This window comes from Loxodonta africana, chromosome 7 (genome assembly GCF_030014295.1).
Source record: "Loxodonta africana isolate mLoxAfr1 chromosome 7, mLoxAfr1.hap2, whole genome shotgun sequence".
In the NCBI taxonomy this organism is placed as follows: domain Eukaryota; kingdom Metazoa; phylum Chordata; class Mammalia; order Proboscidea; family Elephantidae; genus Loxodonta; species Loxodonta africana.
In genome coordinates this window covers 20,459,456-20,473,707 of record NC_087348.1, presented here as the reverse complement: position 1 = coordinate 20,473,707, position 14,252 = coordinate 20,459,456, and the positions used below count along the sequence as shown (strand labels likewise).

At 39.4% G+C, this 14,252-nt stretch overlaps 1 pseudogene; it reads left to right on the top strand.

The window, feature by feature from the left end:
• Window positions 1–1,499: 1,499 nt before the first annotated feature.
• LOC135231797 (olfactory receptor 5AR1-like) lies at window positions 1,500–2,431 on the top strand (annotated as a pseudogene).
• Window positions 2,432–14,252: the final 11,821 nt, after the last annotated feature.

Genomic DNA, 14,252 nt, shown 5'->3' with positions numbered 1-14,252 from the left:
CCTAGAATTTAATATAAATTATGAATGTCCACACTTCCGTGAATGACATAGTCCTCTACTTCTCCCCTTTCTCTTCTTTTCTAAGCAATAAATCAATTAAACCAGTTAGAGTCTGACTTCTCCTTTCAGGTGTAGATAGGGGATGCTTCTTAGTTCTCAATCACTTTGCTTTTAGGCCCACTGCTGTGTCTTCCTCTTAATTATGCCCATGCCTGACCCCTGGGTGCTTTCAAAGATCAGGAAAACCCAAGGACTTGTTCTACGCCCATGCAGGACATGCAGGACAATAAAGGAAAGGAAGGCACAAAAATAAAAGCGATTTAACCTCCATCAAGTCACATATACACAGAAGCCAGGAAAGTGGGATGGGCACTACAGTCAGACGGATGCAGCTCAGCTACTTAACTGACTCTCAACTTTGGTGAAGTTACTTAATATCTAGTCTTGGTTTGTTGGTTGGTTGGTTGGTTTTTAGACCTAAGATGAATAATGATACCTACTTCATAGAGTTGTTGTGATAATGAAATTATGTAATACATGTAAAATACTCAATGAGGAACTGGCACATAATAAACACTCAGTAACTACAGACTTCTTAAAAAGTATTATCTGCTTCCATTTCTTATATAGCTCCCCTCTGCTCCAAGCATTTCACTTTCTTTATATGTGTGTGTGATGTGTTATACTTTCACTTTGTGCTTTCTCTTTATGCCTACCTGAAATGAGAACTAACCTTTATTCATTATCCGTATTTATGTTTGCTTTGCTTTAGAAAGAAGTAAGGAACACTCTAAACTACTCTTCTTTGCTAATTTATAATTACTTAGACTGGGTCAAGTATCTGATAAATAATTTCAGAACACCGGCATCACTGGAGAAACACCACTTGCCATTCCCAAGAAGCAAACATCTTTTTGTGTGTGTGTTTATGTGAAGGTTTACAGCTCAAATTAATTTCTCATTCAAAAGTTTATACACACATTGTTTTGGAACATTGGTTGCAATCTCCACAATGTGGCAGCATGCTCTCCTTTCTACCCTAGGTTCCCTGTGTCTGTTAGCCCAGTTCCTGTCCCTTCCTGTCTTCTTATCCTGCCTTTGGACAAGAGATGCCCCTTTGGTCTCATATACTTGATTGAACCAAGAAGCACATTCCTCACATGTATTAATTTTTTGTTTTATAGGCCTGTCTAATCTTTGTCTGAAAAGTGGGCTTCTAGAATGGGCAAACATCTTCTGTTTTGACAAGTGCTCCTGGGGAGGACACAATCATTGCCTTCACCGATGTCATTTCAGTCACCTTACTTCTCATAGAATCTTTTTACTTGGAGGAACCTTAAGGATCGTCTCAAATAAAACCTTCATCTACTGTAGAAAATATATATTTTTATAATATGTCTTGCTTCTGTTTGCTTATCTTTAGTTTGAGTATTTCCAGTGACAGTGAATTTACTACAGTCACCAACTAATCACATCCAGGCACATGTAAAACAGAAGAGATGGATAAAGAGAACCACTCGGCAGTGACTGAGTTCATCTTTATGGGCATCACTCAGACCCTCAGCTGCAGATCATCTTCTTTGTGGTCTTCCTAGTAGTCTACACGGTCATTGTAGTGGGGAATGTTGGTATGATTATCCTTATCATAATAGAGGTGCAGCTTCACATACCCATGTATTTTTTCCTCTGCAATCTGTCCTTTGTTGATCTAGGCTACTCCTCAGCCATCGCCCCCAGGATGCTGGCTGACTTCCTAACTAAGCGCAAAGTTATCTCCTTCTCCAGCTGTGCCACCCAGTTTGCTTTCTTTGTAGGTTTTGTGGATGCTGAGTGCTATGTCCTGGCTGCCATGGCCTATGACCGTTTTGTGGCCATATGTCGACCCCTCCACTACAGTACGCTCATGTCCAAGAGGGTCTGTTTAGCTCTCATGCTGGGCTCTTACCTAGCTGGTCTGGTGAGTTTGGTTGCCCACACTGCTCTCACCTTCAGCCTGAGTTACTGTGGTTCCAATATCATCAATCACTTCTTCTGTGAAATCTCACCGCTTCTGGCCCTCTCTTGCTCAGACACCTACATCAGTGAGATCTTGCTCTTTAGTCTGTGTGGCTTCATTGAATTCAGCACCATCCTCATCATCTTCTTCTCCTATGCCTTCATCTTCATAGCTATCATCAGAATGCACTCAGCTGAAGGTCGCCTTAAGGCTTTCTCCACCTGTGGGTCACACCTCATGGGTGTCACACTGTTCTATGGCACAGTCATGTTTATGTACCTGAGACCAACATCCAGTTACTCCCTGGACCAGGACAAGCGGGCCTCTGTGTTCTACACAATTATCATCCCCATGTTGAATCCTTTCATCTACAGTCTGAGAAACAAGGATGTGAAAGCTGCTTTCAAAAAACTAATTGGGAAAAAACCTCAATAACAATTTAAAAAAATGAAAACTGTTCTACTTGGTGTGTGAATCCTAAATTCTACAATCTGAAATAAATATAAATTAATAAATTGAAAGACATGCCAATCAAGACACAATAGTTTTTGGTTTTCTGGAGTCTTGGGAGTTTTTTGTTTGTTTATTTGCATGTTTTTTACTTACAGTTGGCTCACATACTGATTAAAAATGGGGAGAATACTTGATAGTAGAAAGAATAGACCATCACTCTAAAACATTTTTTCAGGGTCATAAGGAATGCCAGGCCCAAAAGTTAAGAATTCTCTACTCTGAAAGGAAGTCAAATAAAATTTGGTTAAATACATGGGACATGGGTCTGGTGTGTTGGATGACTTAACTCAGCTCTGAGTCTATCTAATCAAATATTCAGCAAAAATAGAATGGCACATATATGCAAGGTCCTGGAGGAAAAAAAAACATAAGACACATATTTTGTCAACAAGGAATTTTTTGTATCTTTAGTTACTTTATTTTCTGAGCCTGGTTCCACCAATCACAGAATCAGGAGCTATACAAGGTCCCAGCATAAGAGCTAGAAATCCAGGCTTTGCTACTAATCTAGCTGTGTGAGCTTTGACAAGACCCTTTTCTTCTCTGTCTTCAGCTTCCCTTCTCTCAAGTGATTGGTTTCACCTAATGATCACTGTATTCCTGTGATCTCCTCTACTTAATATTCAAAAAGGAGCAATCATCTTCATATATTGACACACTTTCAGTCCTTATGAAAGCCTAGGACCCTGTGACCCTAAGAGAGATACAGTTTGGTGCAGGCATAAGCGAATTTCAGCAAGATTGTAATGTCTAGAGAATTAGTCATTCGACTTCCAACCAAAATTCCTACTATGCCTTCTTCTTCCTCTCTTATCATCTCAATTAGACTCCAGACTTTTCCTTGGGTTCCAAGACTCTCCATGCTTTCCACCATCATTCCCAGGAGCTTATCAAAGAAACAGTCTCATTTACACTGGCATATCAATGACTGGCAATAAGAGAGAATGTGACTCCTCTTTGTATGTTCTTGAGGCTACAAATCTTTGTGTGTGTGTGTGCCTTAAAGGTTTACAGAGCAAATTAGTTTCTCACTGAACAATTAATACATTATATTGTTTTGTGACATTGGTTGCCAACCACACAATGTGTCAATCCTCCCCTTCCCAACCTTCATTTCCCTATTGCCAGCTTTCCTGTCCCCTCCTGTCTTCTTATCCTTGCCCCTGGGCTGATGTGTCCATTTAGTCTCATTTTGTTTTATGGGCCTGTCTAATCTTTGACTGAAGGGGTGAACCTCAGGAGTGATTTCAGTACTGAGTTAAAAAGATGTCCAGGGGCCACACTCTCGCAGTTTCTCTGATCTCTGTCAGACCAGTAAGCCTCGTCAGTTTGAATTTTGTTCTACTTTTTTCTCCAGTTCTGTTTGAGACCTCTATTGTGATCCCTGTCAGAGCAGTCAGTGGTGATTGCCAAGCACCATCTAGTTCTGCTGAACTCAGTCTGGTAGAGGCTGTGGTAGTTGTGGTCCATTAGTCCTTTGGACTAATCTTTCCTTTGTATCTTTGGTTTTCTTCATTCTCCTTTGCTCCAGATGGGGCAGACCCAGTGGAGTACCTTAGATGGCCACTCACAAGCTTTTAAAACCCTAGATGCAACTCACCAAAGTAGGATGTAGAACATATTCTTTATACACTGCCAAACCAAGCCAAACCCAGTGCCATCGAGTCAGTTCCAACTCATAGCGATCCTATAGGACAGAGTAGAACTACCCCATAGAGTTTCCAAGGAGCTCCTGACAGATTCGAACTGCTGACCCTTTGGTTAGCAGCCGTAGCACTTAACCACTATGCCACCAGGGTTTCCCTTTATACACTATGTCATGCCAATTGAGCTAAATGCCCCCTGAGACCATGGTCCTCAGTCAAAGCTATAAAAAAAATAATGCCAGGTATCAGCAGTAATCTGAGATCTAGGGAAAGCTAAGTATTTCTCAGACGTGTTGGGATTCCATCATAGCACCTGTTCTAAATATTTACAATCAATAACCTTTCCATCTCAACTCTTCTTCCAGTGCAATACAGCCCACGATCATGGAACACACTGGTTTCTGTTAACATATAGGCAACCCCATTCATCATGAAAGTCACCAAAGAGTTTCAGGGATAAAAGACACAGGGATCTCCAGGCTTTCAAATTGACCTGGTTCAAAATTACCCAATTATACCATGAATTTCCAAAATCATGTCAGTGTCACAGTATGAATAAAGAATAGACTGTGACTAATGGATGAATATGGAGTTGGCTGCCCAGAAACAGTACAGAAATACAGCCTTCACCTTTTGTTTTGTTTTGTTTTCAGAATTTAATGGGTAAATCATATGAACTACATGAGAAATAAGAAAACAGGATTTCTCTAGCGCATTAATTACAAACAACGCATGTTATAATTGAAAGAGCAGTTGCCTTAGAATAAGGAAAGCATGTCCTTGAATCCCATCCCTACATCTCTAACCAGTGACCTTGTTGCCAGAGTACTACATTTTTATTTTTATTTTTAATTCTCTGATGTGTGCCAGTCAATGAACAAAGCACTTTAAATCTCACGTTAAGGCCTTACGAAAATCATGGGAGATAGACATTTTCCTCATTTTAAAAATGAGGAAACTAAATCCCAGATACATCAACAAACTTGACAAGGTTCAGTGATAAAATCAAAAACTGAACAAAGGTTTGCCCTTTCCACTGTGACTAGTGGAAAGCATTCAAGCTTTGGACTATATAAAATGAGTCTTCATCTAGGTTCTGCAATTGTCTAGCTGTGTGAGCTTGGAAAAATTAGTCAATCCTTCAGTGCCTTCATCTACAAAATGGAAATAATAATGCTTACCTCTTAGCATTTTTCAAAAGATTGTCTATAATCTCTATAAAGTATCTGCTGCATAAAAAGTGCTTAATAAATATTAGCTACTATTTTTCTTTTATTTATATGTCAAATATCCATAACTCTACAGTCAATATGATGCAATGAAATGAAGAAAACAAATGTTTTATTTTCCTCATAGTTGTAGAAGTATGCATATCAACATCAATTTCATTATCTATTATATATAATAGCATGAGAAATGAGACAGAAGTTTGGTCATCTTTGTTTTAGTCTCAGTTCCACCAATTATTATCTCAAATCCCTTAATAACTCCGTGCTTCAGTATTTTCATCAATAAGATGAAGACTCTTACTTATGCTTTATCTTATTAATTTGCTCAAATAGGTGATCAATCAAAACCTTATATTTGGAAACTTTTGAATTTTTCTTTCATACATTAAATGACATCTTGGTACATGCTACAGTATGGATGGAGCTGGAAGGTGTTATGCTGAGTGAAATAAGTCAGTGACAAAAGGACAAATATTGTATAATCTCACTTATATAAAAAGACAAGAAAAGTCAAATGTATAGAGAACAAAGTTTCTTAGTTGTTACCAGGGGCAAGAGGGAAGGGGAAAAGAGCGATTAACAGTGATAGAAATATTGCATTGATTAACGTTGGGTCTGCACAGCCAACTATCATAATTGCTGTCAATAAGTTATACACTTGATAAAGTTGAATTGGCAAGAGCTCTGTCATAGACATATTTACAACAATCAATGACAAAAAAAAAAAGAGTAGGTACTAAGGCTATGTCTTAGTTATCTAGTGCTGCTGTAACAGATATACCACAAGTGGACGGCTTTAACAAAGAGAAATTGATTTTCTTACAGTCTAGTAGGCTAGAAGTCCAAATTGAGGGCATCAGTTCCAGGGAAGGATTTCTTTGTTCACTCTGGAGGAAGATCTTTCTTGTCACCAATCTTCCCCTGGTCAAGGAGCTTCTCAGGAGCAGAGACCCCAGGTCCAAAGGATGCACTCTGCTCCCAGTGCTGCTTTCTTGGTGGTATGAGGTCTCCAACTCTCTGCTTGCTTTCCTTTCCTTTTATCTCTTGAGAGATAAAAGGTGGTACAGGCCACACCCCAGGGAAACTCCCTTTACCTTGGATCAGGGAGATGACCTGAGTAAGGGCGGTGTTACAATCCCACCCCAATCCTCTTAACATAAAATTACAATCAAAACGTGGAAAACAACCACACAATACTGGGAATCATGGCCTAATCAAGTCGAGACACACATTTTTGGGGGGTAATAATTCAATCCATGACAGACTACTTATGTTTGTGCAAAAACCTCATGGGATTTGGTTTCTGGGTTTGGAGGTTTAGGGTCATGGTTTCATGTGACATCTCAGTTAATTGGCCTAATAACATGTTTAGTGTTTCTCTTCTACCTCCTAGTTCATTGTGTAGTGTCTGGGGTCTTAAAAGCTTGCAAGTCCACCTAAGGCACAACAATTGGTCTCTATTCACCTGGAACAACAGCAGAAGAAGGAGAGCCAGGAATAGAAGGAGGATGTGAAACATGTGGCTAATTGCCTTCATGAGCAACTGCCTTCTTTGCCATGAGACCAGAACTGAATGATACTCGGTCACCATTATTTAACATTTTGATAAAAGATTCCACGGAATAATCCTGATCAAAAGGGAGAAAATAAAGAGCAGAATTTCAAATTCTCATGGATTCCAGACTTTCTGGAGCCATGAAGTTTGGATGAGCCCCTGAAACTATTGCTCCAAGATAATCTTTAAACCCTAAGCCAAAAGTATTACCTGAAGCCTTCTTAAAACCAAAAAATAGTTCAGCTTAGCCAGGAAAAATATGTCTATCTTGAGCATTATGCACTTTGAAGAACTATCTATCTGAGATGAAATTGACAAAAGTAGCTCAAAAGATTATACAGGAACTTTAGAGGGTAGTGAATTTATGCTAATGGGAGAGGAACAATTCAGAAAAAGAGGGTGAGAATAGGGTACAACTTGAAGAATGTAATCATTGTCACTAAATGTTACATGTAGAAATTGTTGAACTGCTATATATCTTTTTCTGGGTATATTCCCAACAACAAAAAATAATATATATTTTTTAAAACCACAACCAGAGTACTACTTGGAAGCAAGGATGGCAAGACTTCTTCTCGTGTACTTTGGTCACGTAATTAGGAAGCACCAGTCCCTGGAGAAAGACATCATGCTTCGTAAAGTAGAGGGTCAGCAAAAAAGAGGAAGACCCTCGACAAGATGGACTAACACAGTGACTGCAACAGTGGGCTCAAACACAGCAACAATTGTAAGGATGGCGCAGGACTGGGTAGTGTTTCCTTCTGTTGTGCATATGGTTGATATGAGTCGAAACTGACTCAAAGGCACCTAACAACAGCAACAAGAACAACATAGCAAAGGTAAGCACATCAATCATGTTCAATACGTAGTTGTTGCGTTCTGTCGAGTCGATTCCGACACATAGCAACCCTATGCACAACAGAATGAAACACTGCCTGGTCCTGCGCCATCTTTACAATCGCTGTTATGATTGAGCTCATTGTTGCAGCCACTGTGTCAATCCACCTTGTTGAGGTGCTTCCTCTTTTCTGCTGACTCTAATTTACCAAGGATGATGTCCTTCTCCAGGGACTGATCCCTTCTGACAACATGTCCAAAGTACGGAACATGCACTCTCGCCATCCTTGCTTCTAAGGAGCATTCTGGCTGTACTTCTTCCAAGACAGATATGTTCATTCTTTTGGCAGTCCATGGTCTATTCAATATTCTTCGCCAAACCACAATTCAAAGGTGTCAATTATTCTTTAGTGTTCCTTACTTATTGTCCAGCTTTCACATGCATATGAGGCAATTGAAAATACCATGGCTTGGGTCAGACACACCTTAGTCTTCAAGGTGACATCTTGCTTTTCAATGCTTTAAAAAGTTCCTTTGCAGCAGATTTGCCCACTGCAACGTGTCTTTTGATTTCTTGACTGTTGCTTCCATGGGTGTTGATTGTAGATCCAAGTAAAATGAAATCCTTGACAACTTCAATCTTTTCTCCGTTTATTATGATGTTGCTTATTGGTCCAGTTGTGAGGATTCTTTATTTCTTTATGTTAAGGTGTAATCCTTACTGGAGGCTGTGGTCTTTGATCTTCATCAGTAAATGCTTCAAGTCCTTTTTACTTGCACAATCAAGGTTGTGTCATCTGCATAATGCAGGCTGTTAGTGAGTCTTCCTCCAATCCTGATGCCATCTCCTTCTTCATATAGTCTAGCTTCTCCAATTATTTGCTTAGCATACAGATTGAGCAGGTGTGGTGAAAGGATACAACCCTGACACACACCTTTCCTGACTTTAAACCAACCAGTATTACCTTGTTCTGTCTGAACAACTGCCTCTTGATCTATGTAATGTTCCTCATAAGCACAATTAAGTATTCTGGAATTCCCATTGTTTGCAATGTTATCTATAATTTGTTATCCACACAGTCGAATGCCTTTGCATAAGCAATAAAACACACGTAAACATCCTTCTGGTAGTCTATGCTTTCAGCCAGGATCCATCTGACATCACCAATGATATCTCTGGTTCCACGTCCTCTTCTGAAACCGGCCTGAATTTCTGCCAGCTCCCGGTCAATATACTGTTGCAACCATTTTCGAAAGATCTTCAGCAAAATTTTGCTTGTCTATGATATAAATGATTTTGTTCTATAATTTCTGCATTCGGTTGGATTACCTCTCTTGGGAATAGGCATAAATATGGATCTCTTCCAGTCAGTTGACCAGGAAACTGTCTTCTATATTTTTTGGCAAAAATTGGTGAGCACCTCCAGTGCTGCATCTGTTTGTTCAAACATCTCAACAAATATTTCCTGGGGCCTAGTTTTTCGCCAACGCCTTCAGTGCAGTTTGGACCTCTTCCTTTAGTACCATCGGTTCCTGACCATATGCTACCTCTTGAAATGGTTGAACATCAACTATTCCTTTTTGGTATAATGACTCTCTGTATTCCTTCCATCTTCTTTAGATCCTTCCTGTGTCGTTTAATCTTTTCCCCACAGAATCCTTCACTATTGCAACTCAAGGCTTGAATTTTTTTTCTTCAGTTCTTTCAGCTTGACAAGTGCTGAGCGTGTTCTTCCCTTTTGGTTTTCTATCTCCATCTCTTTGCACATGTCATTATAATACTTTATTTTGGCTTCTCAAGCTACCCTTTGAAATCTTCTGTTCAGTTCTTTTACTTTATCATTTCTTTCTTTTGCTTCAGGTACTCGACGTTTGTGCTCAAGTTTCAGTCTCCTCTGACATCCATCTTGGTCTTTTCTTTCTTTCCTGTCTTTTCAATGACCTCTTGCTTTCTTTATGTATGATGTCCTTGATGTCATTCCACAACTTGTCTGGTCTTTGGTCTTTAGCGTTCAACACATCATATCTATTCTTGAGATGGTCTCTAAATTCAGGTACGATATACTCAAGGTCATATTTTGGATCTCGTAGACTTACTCTGATTTTCTTCAGTTTCAGCTTGAACTTGCATATGAGCAGTTGATGGTCTGTTCCACAGTCAGCCACTGGCCTCGTTCTGGCTGATGATATTGAGCTTTTCCATCCTTTCTTTCCACAGATGTAGTTGATTTGATTCCTGTGTGTTCCATCTGGTAAGATCCATGTGTGTAGTCGCCGTTTATGTTGGTGAAAGCAGGTATTTGTAATGAGAAAGTCTTTGGTCTTGCAAATTCTGTCATTTGATCCGTGGCATTGTTTCTATCACCAAGGCTATATTTTCCAACTACCAATCCTTCTTTGTTTCCAACTTTTGCATTCCAATCATCAGTAATTATGTATGCATCCTGATTGCATGGTCAATCAATTTCAGACTGCAGCAGCTGATAAAAATCTTCAGTTTCTTCATCTTTGGTCTTAGTGGTTGGTGCATAAATTTGAATAATAGTCGTATTAACTGGTCTTCCTTGTAGGCATATGGATATTATCTTATCACTGACAGCATTATGTTTTCAGGATAGATCTTGAAATGTTCTTTTTGATGATGAATGCAACACGTTTCCTCTTCAAGTTGTCATCCCCAACATAGTAGACCATATGATTGTCTGATTCAAAATGACCAATACCAGTCCATTTCAGCTCAGTAATGCCTAGGATATCGATGTTTATGCTTTCCATTTCATTTTTGATGATTTGACAATTTCCAATTTTCTTAGACTCATACTTTGTACATTCCAGGTTCCAATTATTAATGGGTGTTTGCAGCTGTTTCTTCTCATTTTGAGTAGTGCCACATCAGCACAACATCAGATCCCACATTATTAAGGTCGACTCTACTTTGAGGGAAATCCTAGCGGTATAGAGGTTAAGTGTTACAGCTGCTAACCAAAAGGTCGACGGTTCGAATCCACCAGGCTCTCCTTGGGAACTCTATGGGGCAGTTCTACTCTGTCCCATAGGGTCGCTATGAGTCGGAATCAACTCTACGACAGTGGGTTTTTTTTTTTTTTTTTTTGGTCTACTTTGAGGATGCAGCCCTTCCCCGGTCATCTTTTGAGTGCCTTCCAACCTAGGGGGCTCAGCTTCCAGAACTATATGAGGCAATGTTCCACTGCTATTCATAAGGCTTTCGCTGGGTAATTCTTTTCAGAAGTAGAGTGCCAGGTCCTTCTTCCTAGTCTGTCTTAGTCTGGAAGCTCAGCTAAAACCTGTCTTCCATGGGTGACCCTGCTGATATCTGAATACTGGTGGTATAGCTTCCAGCATCACAGCAACACGCAAGCCCCCACAGTACAACAAAATGACAGTCATGTGGGGGATGTTCAATATACATTATACATTGATTATCAACTATTTCTTTTCGATTAAAGGAAACACCATTGCATATGATTGTTTGCAATATAATAAACTGCAAACAATCATATGCAATGGTATTTCCTTTAATCAAAAAAAAAAATAGTTGGTAATCAATGAACTAGGGCTGAGGAAGACAAAAATGAATGCAGAAGTGGTTAAGAATGGAGCTGTCAGAATGAGATAAAGCTCAGATTCAATGCTGCTTCCTACACCCTCAGGATATATGACCTCCAGTGAGGCTTTTTTCTTTAAAAGCAATCTGTGTTTAAACCTGGTTTAATGGAAGTGGATGGCATTGTGTGTGTGTGTGTGTAGTCCCTGACCTGACAGACTTTACATTTGCAGAGAGATAAATTAAATGTAAATACCCTGAGTCACAAAAACAGAAAAACTTGTACTGTGGGAATGCACACTAGAAAGACAGCACTTCCCCTTGGAAAACCAGAAAAAGCTTTATGAAGGAGGAGGCATCTGAATTATCTTTGAAGTATTGGCTAGAAATTAAGATGGGAAGGAGACAAAAGCTAAAGAGGTTGGAGACCATGGACATGTCCATGGGCCAGCCTGGCCAAATCCCCAGTAGGAGGGTTTGGAGGTAAAGCTGGAATGTAGATCAATGATCCCTCTGTTGCCAATTTAAGAACATAGGAATTTACCCCTTAGGGAATATGGAGTTTGTCAATTGTGGATTATAGAGGAAATGATGCCTCTTTGCCTCCCTGAAGTTCTGGCACATATCCATCAGCCCACCAACCACTGCAACAACATAGCCATTAGGCTGATAAGTCTGAGTAGGCTCTAACCAGAGTTTAGTGGCATTAGATGGTGTACTTTATTTAGGGTAACTTGAGTCAAGTTTTATATTTGCATTATGTCTAGTCTTCTACCAAGGGAAGAATTCGAGCTGAAACACTTACCTTCTATCTCTGCCTTGGAAAGGTCACCTGGAAGTATTACAGTCCAAAGGTTTCTATGAGTTGGAATAAATGCCATGGCAGTGGGTTTGGTTTTTTGTCTAAGATTTCTTAAAGGAGCCCTGGTAGCACAATGTTTAGACAACGGCTACTAACCAAAAGCTTGGTGGTTCAAACCCACCTAGTGGCTCCACAGAATAAGGACCTGGTGATCTGTTTCCGTAAAGATTACAGCCTAGGAAACACTATGGGACAGTTCTACTCTGTCACATGGAGTCAGTGTGAGTTGGAATCAACTCAAAATCATCACCACCACCAAGAATTCTTATATATCCCATTTTTACTCCTCTCCTATAACTAAAAAAAAAAAAAACCTCCTTGCCACCTAGTCAAATCTGACTCATAGAGACCCTACAGGACAGAGTAGAACTGCCCCATATGGGTTCCAAGCAGTGGCTGGTGAATTGAAACTGTTGACCTTTTGGTTAGCAGCCGAATGCTTAACCACTGTACCACCAGAGCTCTGTCTTCAACTCAGAAGCTATAAAATTTCCAAAGTCTTTGCTTGGCATTCTGGGCCATCTTCCCTAAACCACTTTTCTAATATTATTACAACCCACTTCTCTTCATCCACCAGATTCAACAGTAAAACTATTTCTTGCATGACTCTTGAATTTTTCTGCCTCTGTATCCTTGCCAAATACTTAGAGATAATCCAACAGCTGTCTCATTTTTTAAATAAAGGAACTGAGGTCCATAGAAAATAAGTGACTTCTCCTAAGTTGACACAGATAATTATAATTTTGGAATTGTAATTTTACCCTTCTCACTCTAAATGAAGTTCTTAAAAGATGTAATAATACTGATCAATCAGGCATTGGGAACATGTAGTTTATGACAATAGTCCATTCTCTAATGATTTTATTATTCTGAACATTTCCTAGCTATGCTGTTTTCAAAATGGATGTCAGAAGAGACTCTGAAACTTGCTCTTGAACATTGAATAGCCAAAGCAAAAAGAAGATATGATGAAGTAAAAGAGCTGAGCAGAAGATTTCAAAGAGTGCCTGGAGAAGACAAAGTAGAGTATTATAATAACTTGTGCAAAGACCTGGAGATAGAAAACCAAAAGGGAATAACATGTTCTGCATTTCTCAAGCCAAAAGAAGAACTAAAGAAAAAAATCAAGCCTTGAGTTGCAATAGTGAAGGATTCTAGGGAGAAAATATTAAACTACACAGGAAGGACCAAAAGAAGATGGAAAGAATACACAGAGTCGCTATACCAAAAAAAATTGGTCAACTTTCAACCATTTCAGGAGTCATCTTAAGCCCAGGAATCGATAGTACTGAAGGAAGAAGTCCAAGCTGCGCTGAAGGCATTGGAAAAAACAAGCCTTCAGGAATTGATAGAATACTAATTGAGATGTTTCAACAAATGGATCCAGCACTGGAAGTGTTCACTAATTTATGCCAAGAAAATTGGAAGACAGCTACCTGGCCAACTGAATGGAAGAGATCCATATTTATGCCTATTTCCAAGAAAGGTAATCCAACTGAATGCAGAAATTATCAAACAATATCACTAATATCACAAACAAGTAAAATTTTGCTGAAGATCATTCAAAAGTGGGCTGCAGAAATATATTAACAGGGAACCACCAGAAGTTCAAGCTGGATTCAGAAGAGGACATGGAACCAGGGATATCATTGCTGGTGTCAGATGGATCATGGCTAAAAGTAGAGAATACCAGAAAGATGTTTACCTGTGTTTCATTGACTATGCAAGGGCATTCAACTGTGTGGATCATAACAAGTTATGGATAACACTACAAAGAATGGGAAATCCGGAACACTTAACTGTGCTCATGAGGAACCTATATATAGATTAACAGGCAGTTTTACAAACAGAACACGGGAACACTGAGTGACTCAAAGTCAGGAAAGTTTTGCACCTGGATTGTATCCGTTCACCATATTTATTCAATCTGTATGTTGAGCAAATAACCTGAGAAACTGGACTATATGAAGAAGACTGAGGCATCAGGATTGGAGGAAGGCTCATTAACAACCTGCGTTATACAGATGACACAACCTTGCTAGCTGAAAG